An 8,833-nucleotide genomic window follows, 5' to 3' on the forward strand; every position below is an offset into this window, starting at 1 on the left:
TTTCCGTACCCCGGTTCTTCATACAGACGGAAAGCACCTCAGTGCCTGTGACAGTAGGTTAACATATATACTGTTGGTTAACCTTTGTATTGGAGGAAATTCAACAAAATATAATCGCCTGTCAACTTATAATGTGCGTTCAAAGCTAAAACGATGTACAACCAAGGGATAGCCACAAGGCCAATTAATCAGCTGTCTGCCATATCTTGTAATTGAATATCTAATGTTATCCATTTAGTGCACAGTATACACGACCAAGCCATATTTTCGTAATCGGAAGCGTTGGCAGTTTTATCTACGCAAGAAAGATGATACCATCAGGAACACATCGCACGCGACCGACGTTGTACTTCCACGGATTTGACTCCGATCGCACAAAGGGCATATTTCGTTAACTTTACGGAGGGACTGTAATATATTTGTGAGGAATGGAAAAAAATCTTTCCTGATGACGGTTGAAGGAGTCACTGAGCTCTGCGTAACCATCTCTTGGATTTCACACACAGCTGCATCCACCGCCTCGCCACGCCTCTCGCATTTCAATAGAATGGAGAAATTTTAAAAAATATTTTCCAAGACGCTCATGGAATTTGACGTAACCATCAAGCCAATGACAGCTGCCAAGAATTTCCTGATTTTTTTTTTGGTTAAAGCCTTAGCAAGATGTCGCGCCACCAAATGCATAAAATGAGCGCAGCAGATGAATACGGGAGCTTCAATTTTGGCATCCGTCTTACCAATCAACATATCATAACAATTATACAAATACTGGGAGAGGGTGCAACGTGACCAAACCAAAATTACAGCATTAATAATGGCAGAACTGAAATCACACACGATGCCATTAAATATAGGTGAATTTACTTTTGTGACGGAGCTAGCGAAATGACGGAACTGAAATAGAAAGTTGGCTATCGCATTGACATTGTGCCTATCGCTAATTAGCTCCAAAATGGGAACAATTAAATTTCCTATATTAACAACTCCTGCGTAATAAAGACCGCGTTTTTGAAAACCGGGAAGGCGTTTCACGACAGACCCCGATGCATCTAGGTGGAGATATGGTCGGCTTTCTTCCGACAAGGAAGCCACAAGACGAGCTTGCTTCGTTGAAAAACAGTATACTGTTAAAGGGAGTCCTAAGAATTGGATGTATCTCTCCTCATCCTTTTTTTCGTCGATACACATTTGAATTAAATCATATACTGGATTATTGCTGAAATCCTTTTCGGCTTTGCTCTCCATCCGCGCGCGTTGTAGAACATTAAGAGAATACAAGCCTTGCAAATTTACACTTCCCAAAGAACCCTCTTCTGAAGATAAAATCGCTCTACTTCGGAAAACAGGTGGCTTTTCTTTCTTTAAATTACTTTTGTAGCATCTCTATCTGATCCACGAAGAGGACGACAAAATTTTTCGGTGCCATGTTTTTCTTGGCCCTTGCTGAAAACTCTTAAGAACACTTCACCACAATCACTTATACTTGGATCGTCTACAATTATATTAAAGACCTTTCACTCATTATGCTTACAATACGCCCTGATCACAACACTACCATTGCCTCCTCGGACGCGATAGTCTCGGACAAGAAGAACACAGCGCGCATTAATCGCAAAGAACTTTCTACTAAGCATATTAGTCCATTTCCCTCTGACAAATTTTCCTTGAACAAATATTTCCTCCCACTCCTGACGGGAGAAATGAAACTGCCCTTCACATACACCTCCCGGGATCCAATTTCTCCCTATTCGCATGCTTTTTTGGGCTGTAAGTGAACTTTCGTCTTCCATTTGCATGCGTGAATCTTGGGGAATTGCAAGCACTTCCTTATTATTATCCATAGGGGAACCTCATTTGATAAACTTTTCCGTATCCCACCCACTTCTTATGGCAAGCCCTTCCATTCTTTTATATCGCTTGATTTTCTGTCTACGGCAAACTACTTGGGGTATGGACGTCGTACTATCTGGCTACTGCGCAATGGACACCCTTGTTTGAATAAAGTCCTCACTTGTTTATTCCTTCGCCAAAAGTAGTACACCGTGCGCCTTCTCGTCTTGTCGTTACCCTCAAGGAATTCGGAGGCGGCATTCCCAAAAATTGTACTTTCCATGTAACCAGCAGTCTCCAAAGTAATGAAAGCCAACCCCCGCGAAAGAAAAAAATCACTCACAGCACTTGGACTAAGGGCACACTTCTTCGGAGACGTCATTTCCATCATGAAATGTGAAATTATTAGGAGCAAGTGACAAGATTAATACGAAAAACATGCACAGGAAAGGAAAAAGAAAAAATTGACAAGAAAAAGTGATTATGAGGATACAAATCGGTGACTGCTGATGCATAAAAGCAGAACTATTCGATTTCACAAATAATCAATTTCTCTATGAAACACAAATAAAGGGATAGAATCAACTTATCAACGAGATATACCGCAGATGATGGCGCACTCTCTCTCTTAGACGAAGCAGCAGTTGGTAGAATCAGCGATGTTCCTCGTCCGTATGCGAAAGAGCAATGAAGCATGTCCGCACAGGGCCATGTGATTCGAGTCACCCTGAAAAATCTGTGAATACCAATTCCCAGAAATACCCATACCACCTACTTCCAGAAGCAATTTGTTTTACTCCTCTAAGGCCCGTTATTCTGCGGCTAACCCTTCCCTCCTTCCTCGACCCTTTCTCTCCTGCATGGGTGAAAGCGATGCATTTTCTCAAGCATAGTTAGCGCTCAGCAAAAGCTTTTGCAGTATGTTCAAATCGATTTCTCAAGACGTTAGCAAGGTGCCAGAGTTCCAAAAGGAACGCATCATATTAAGTGAAGTTCCGTTCATAACATATGTTCATTCTTAGTTTTCTGTACCAATGTATTTCCACGTAATGGGGATAACATGCTTTTCCAATGCCACCGTAAGGAAGACAAATAAAAATAAGTAACCTGAGGATTGGTATTTTCCATTGCAAGTTACTACTAATTTCATGTTAACGCGCAACAGGTTATTGTCATGACATTCAGTAGCTCTATTTCCCAATATTGATGACAAGAGTTTTCGTTATGGTTATCACATTTTGCAGGCTCCTCTCTCATAGATTTCCTCATAACTCTTTCTTGCTTAAGTTAGATGTCTTTGTCATTTGCCAGGGTTTTTGTGCTAGCGCATAGTTGTCTACCTTTTGAGGATAAAGCCACCGCTTAATAGAGTAACAATTCCTTTCGGAAACTAGTGGCAAAGTGAGATATACAGGGTCGCACCCAAAAGTGGCAGGACTGATTTTTTTTTACAAGAATTTTATGGACGATATACTTACATCGACTTAATAATCTTCAAAGTATGCTCCTTGAGCTGCTACACATTTAGTATAACGTTGCTTCCATTCCCCGTAAGCCCGCTGGAAATTTGCTTTGGGGATGCCGTTGATGACCCTCGTCGAAGCCTCTTGAACGGCCTTTATCGAGTCAAAACGTCGTCCCTTGAGCTGTCTTTTCATCAGGGGGAAGAAGAAGAAGTCCGGTGGTGCCAGATCGGGAGAATAGGGCGGGTGCGGCAACGTGGCAACGCCGTATTTGGCCAGGAGCTGTCTGACGACGAGCGCGCCATGGCAGAATTTTCGGCACCATCTTGGCGCACGCCTTGCGCATGGCCAAATCCTGTGAAATAATGCGTTGGATGTAGACAGACCCAACTGGTCTGCAATTTCTTCACTGGTTAAGCGTCGGTCTGTGTTCAGCAGTGTCCTCACTCAGTCCACATTCGTGTCGGTTCTTGCCGTCGACGGCCGTCCGGAGTGATGGTCGTCTTCAACGAGCTCCCTACCCTCTTTAAACAACTTGTGCCACTCAAATACTGTGGAACAGCTTAAGGCAGTATTCCCATAAGCCTGCTTGATCATATCGAGGGTCTCAGTTGCCGTTTTCCCGAGTTTCGCACAAAACTTCATGGAATAACGTTGCTCTAAATTCAGATTCATTTTGTTTTTCGACGCGGACAAAAAACTTGCTTCACTAAAAACGGTGTCCTCACTCAACGACAGCCCGCAGGCGAATGAGGTTGGCGTTGGTCTGTTGCTAAGAGCCCCCTCCACCTTACCCTGCCAGGCAGACCCCCCCCACCGCTCCGTTCGCGCCAGAGAAAATCAGTCCTACCAATTTTGGGTGCGACCCTGTATTGTCATTTTAGAAAGAAGAGCAGACGTTGCCAAACCTAATTGGGTCTTTTGATTGACAATGCTATTACTCATTTATAATAATGATAGGTCACATTATACCCTGCAAGGCACCGCTAGGGTGTGGGACAGGGGGTGACTACTTCACGTTATTCTGATCGCTTAACGTCCGTGGGAAAAATGACATTAAAAAATACGATAAGGATTATAACCTTGTAATGGTTATTTTTGTTAGATGTTTGTAAGCTGCTAGCTTACTTTAAATGGATTTTCTACGAATGCAAACGCTTCCGTGGGCGTTAAGCTGCTTTGTCCTCAGGGCTACGGATATCTCTGTATACCAAAACATCATCGGCCAATTAACCACGGAATTAATGTCCTTCGTTTCCTGGGTGAAACATGAAAGAGGGATATGTGGAAAGTTAACAAAAAAATTGGAATTTAATAGAAGAGTCCTCGGTTAATGCGATGAAAAGGTGAAAGAGAAATGTGATATTTCGCTGGTTAGGTCTCATTTAAAAAATGCTGCAAGTATATGGGATCCTCACGAGGTTGGCTTGATTGTAGACTTGGATCGCGTGCAGCGTGGATAGGAGTTAGATTTGTAAGACATTGATATGACAAACCGAGTAGAGCATCAACATTATTACAGCTGCTAAGCTCGGAATCACTCACGGAGGGGAGTTAAATTACAGATTAAATCGCTCGCAGGCATTGAAATGACGTATCTTCAAGGAATGTGTCGAAAATGTTTTATTAATGTCATCGTACTACGGTAGAAAAGATCAAGTAAATTGCATCAGAGAGATAAAACGTAGAACAGATAGAACTAAGGTGCAAATTTCCCACGAAGAAAAGGGATCCCAATGTTGTTGTCCGGCGGCGGTAGGGGTAAAAATATTCGGGTCAAAATTAGTCTGGCGTATGTTCACTCTATGCCACACACCATGGCGGTGCCTTGCAGAGCACTAAGAAAGTACTAAATATTGCCACGAAAAACCGATGTCACCAGTCAAACATGCACAATCCCAATACACAGCTCGACACAAATGTCAGTTTGATTGTGCAGATTACCCAGAAAAAGATGTTATAAATAAACAAACCGTTATAAATAGAAGGCCTTATTTAAGCAGTGGAATCTGTCCACTGTAGGGCCATCCCGAGTCTTCATCAAACAATACTGTCGTTCTGCCCCCTAATAGTTGTGGTAATTACGTGTTCTACATCCTTACCTGAAATTGATGCCACATAGATTGTCCTGTAATTGCTGCTGCTGTAGTTACCTACTTCACAATCTTTGTGTAACTTGGCTCCGCCAAATATTTTATAAAAATTAATGTTGACTAAGTTTTCCTAGAAATAGCCTTAAAATTTTCTACTGAAATCAGCGAGCGCTTTACGGAAGGCTGCTTTTGCCATGGAATAACTTTATACATCTACATAATACCCCGCAAGCCGCCGCAAGGGCGTATGGTGGGGGGTGTTAGGTCACCAACCGTAAAAAGGAACAATACCACATGGAAAACAACAACATGGAAAATTACACCCACACGCTCATGCAAAAATCCCTTCATCCAGCACTCATGCAAACACATACTACATTGATCAAAAAGTTCCCGGAATAACCACCGTGTGGCGCTCCCATCGTTCCGATTTGAGTTCTGTTTTTTTTGTTAAATTGGTACATCTGTTGTTGATATTCCCTTTAAATCTTAGTGTCATAACTTGACATTTGCAAAAGTTACGTAGCCAAGAGTACATCTATCTCTGTGTGTGTTGGCGATTTTATACAATTTCAGAAATGGATTTAAATTTGCAACAACGAACTTGTATTAAATTTTGCGTAAAAAACGGATTTAGTGGCGCACGGACGTTGGAAATGTTGGAAAAGTGTTTCGGCAACGATTCTCTAAAAAAAACGGTCGTTTACCAGTGGCACGAGCGGTTCAGAAGTGGTCGTGAGTCAATCGAAGATGATGAACGCAGTGGCAGACCATCGACATCGAAAGTCGGTGAAAAAATTGATAAAGTAAAAGAAATGTTGGTCAATAACCGCAAATTAACCATCAGAGAAATAGCGTGATAATTATAATATATATAATTATAATTTCTATATTGTGTGTTACTGTGTATTGTACTATTCGGCACTTCCGTGTTATGTCTACGAAAGCATATATATATATATATATATATATATATATATATATATATATATATATATATATATATATATATACATATGTGTATATATATACATATATATGGGTATTTATGTATAAATATATATATATATATATGTATGTATATGTATATATATATGTATGTACATATATATATATATATATATATATATATATAACGGTTGTACGGAAAAGCTCACACATGAGGCTGATATCACAGTAAACCACTAAATCGTCGGCAAATAAACGTATCTTAAAATTAACCAAGGAGTCAATGTCGTTAACGTTGAGAAGATATGAAAGAGGTCCCATAACATTTCCCCGGAGGATAAGCTGAAGTGAATTCAATTGCATCAGATTCAACAGCATCTGTGACCTCCCTTTGTACCCCTAGAATCAGGAGAGGTACAGGTATTTCATGGTTACCTCCATTCAATGCGTTCGTTTCAGATAATACATTTTATCTCTATTGATATATACCCAGCAAGCCACCGCCGGGGTGCTTGGCAGGGGGTGAAAACACCAGGCTAATGTTGACCCGGATATTTTTACCCTTACTGCGGTCGAACAATGTCATTATGATCCCCTATCGTTCGTGGAAAAAATGTCATCTTAAAACTATCTGTTCTACACTTAAACTCTGTAGATTTATTTGCATGATATCTCCTACCGTAGTGCGATTTGGCTAATGCAACATTTTCAACATCATTCCTTGGAGAGATGTCGTTTCAATTCCTGCGAAAGGTTTAATCTTTTATTTCACCTTTGCTCCGCGAGTGATTCCGAGCCTAGCTGCTCTAATATTTTGTATACAGTACTAAGTTAATCATAACAACGTTTTACAAATCTAGCTAAATAAGGATGAAGGAGGTATCGTGGTGGAAATAATGACACCTCCTAACAATTAACAAAGTTTATTGTGCTCAGAAAATTAAAACCTTGATGAGGCGATTGAACAGTAATTATTCAGTAAATATTCGGCCGTGCGGTGGCGAAGCCAGGAGAGAATCCTTCACCAGGAAGCAGCGTCCTTGGGTTGACCACGATGGCGGCGCGCGTGACGGTCCAGAGCCAGTCAGAAAGAGAGTGAGAGTGAGACTGAGAGTGGCTCTGGCGGCGTGGTTGCGCCCTGGCGGCGGACCCTGGTGGCGAACGCCGGAAGCCAAAACACTTGCCGGCGAAGGCGCGTTCGCAATGGCGCTCAATGATGATTCAAGGGTTGAGCCGCCACACCACCCCGTGGAAATAATGACACCTCCTAACAATTAACAAAGTTTATTGTGCTCAGAAAATTAAAACCTTGATGAGGCGATTGAACAGTGATTATTCAGTAAATATTCGGCCGTGCGGTGGCGAAGCCAGGAGAGAATCCTTCACCAGGAAGCAGCGTCCTTGGGTTGACCACGATGGCGGCGCGCGTGACGGTCCAGAGCCAGTCAGAGAGAGAGTGAGAGTGAGACTGAGAGTGGCTCTGGCGGCGTGGTTGCGCCCTGGCGGCGGACCCTGGTGGCGAACGCCGGAAGCCAAAACACTTGCCGGCGAAGGCGCGTTCGCAATGGCGCTCAATGATGATTCAAGGGTTGAGCCGCCACAAAGGAGAATAAAAATTTAGCTGAAAACACATTAAGCGCAATATATTCCCTGGACCCGATGAAATATTAGTCAATAATGTATTATTAGAATAATGATGTATGGTTAATAATGATATGAATTATGTGCTATTAAAATAATATTTTTACAAAATGTATAAAAACCCCATCTTGCAACGGTAGGCGAAATCATGTCCACCAAAAAAGACGGATTATGTATTGGGAAGATGTATTTCATGTGTCAGTTTTTCCAGGTGCGATAAGGGATCACAATTGCATTGTCCAACCGCGGTAGGGGGAGAAAAATTCTGGCCAAAATAGGTCTGCTGTGTATTAACCTCCAGCCGCACACCCTAGCGGTGCCTTGCAGGGCACTTATCTTTTTTTACCATCCTCCACTTTCCACATGCTCAAACTGGATTTAGTCATGCCAACGCACTTCCATTCAAACAGGAGAACAGCAGACTTATGTTCCGTTATGTCCCCGTCATGCAAGGTCAAGGTATATGAAATGTCTTAGTATGAAATAACTCATCCCGATATTAAGGAGTTATTCATGAAGAATCGGCTCGGTCTCCTCCTGGGTCAATCTGGCGTCACAAAGTTGCAGTCTTTGTTCACAATATTTATCGTTCCATCGAGAGAATATAGTGTTCCAGCATAAGATTTTTACATCACTTTGAAAGAGCTTCCGAAGTTGTACGAAGTGAAAATTTTGGGATAGGTATTTTTTTACATATTTTAGTACCATACTCGTCATCGCTAGGCTGCGTGCCGGGGGGGGGGGCAGATACTCTTTTAGGTTAAAGTATAGTAATTAAGACTGCACGGTAGCAGGCAACGAGTAGTCGGACATGAGGTTAGTTGCTATGTGAAAACGTATGGTTTATCAAAGTCTTTT

Source organism: Hetaerina americana, unplaced genomic scaffold (assembly GCF_022747635.1).
Source record: "Hetaerina americana unplaced genomic scaffold, ioHetAmer1.1.p SCAF_2, whole genome shotgun sequence".
In the NCBI taxonomy this organism is placed as follows: Eukaryota; Metazoa; Arthropoda; class Insecta; order Odonata; family Calopterygidae; genus Hetaerina; species Hetaerina americana.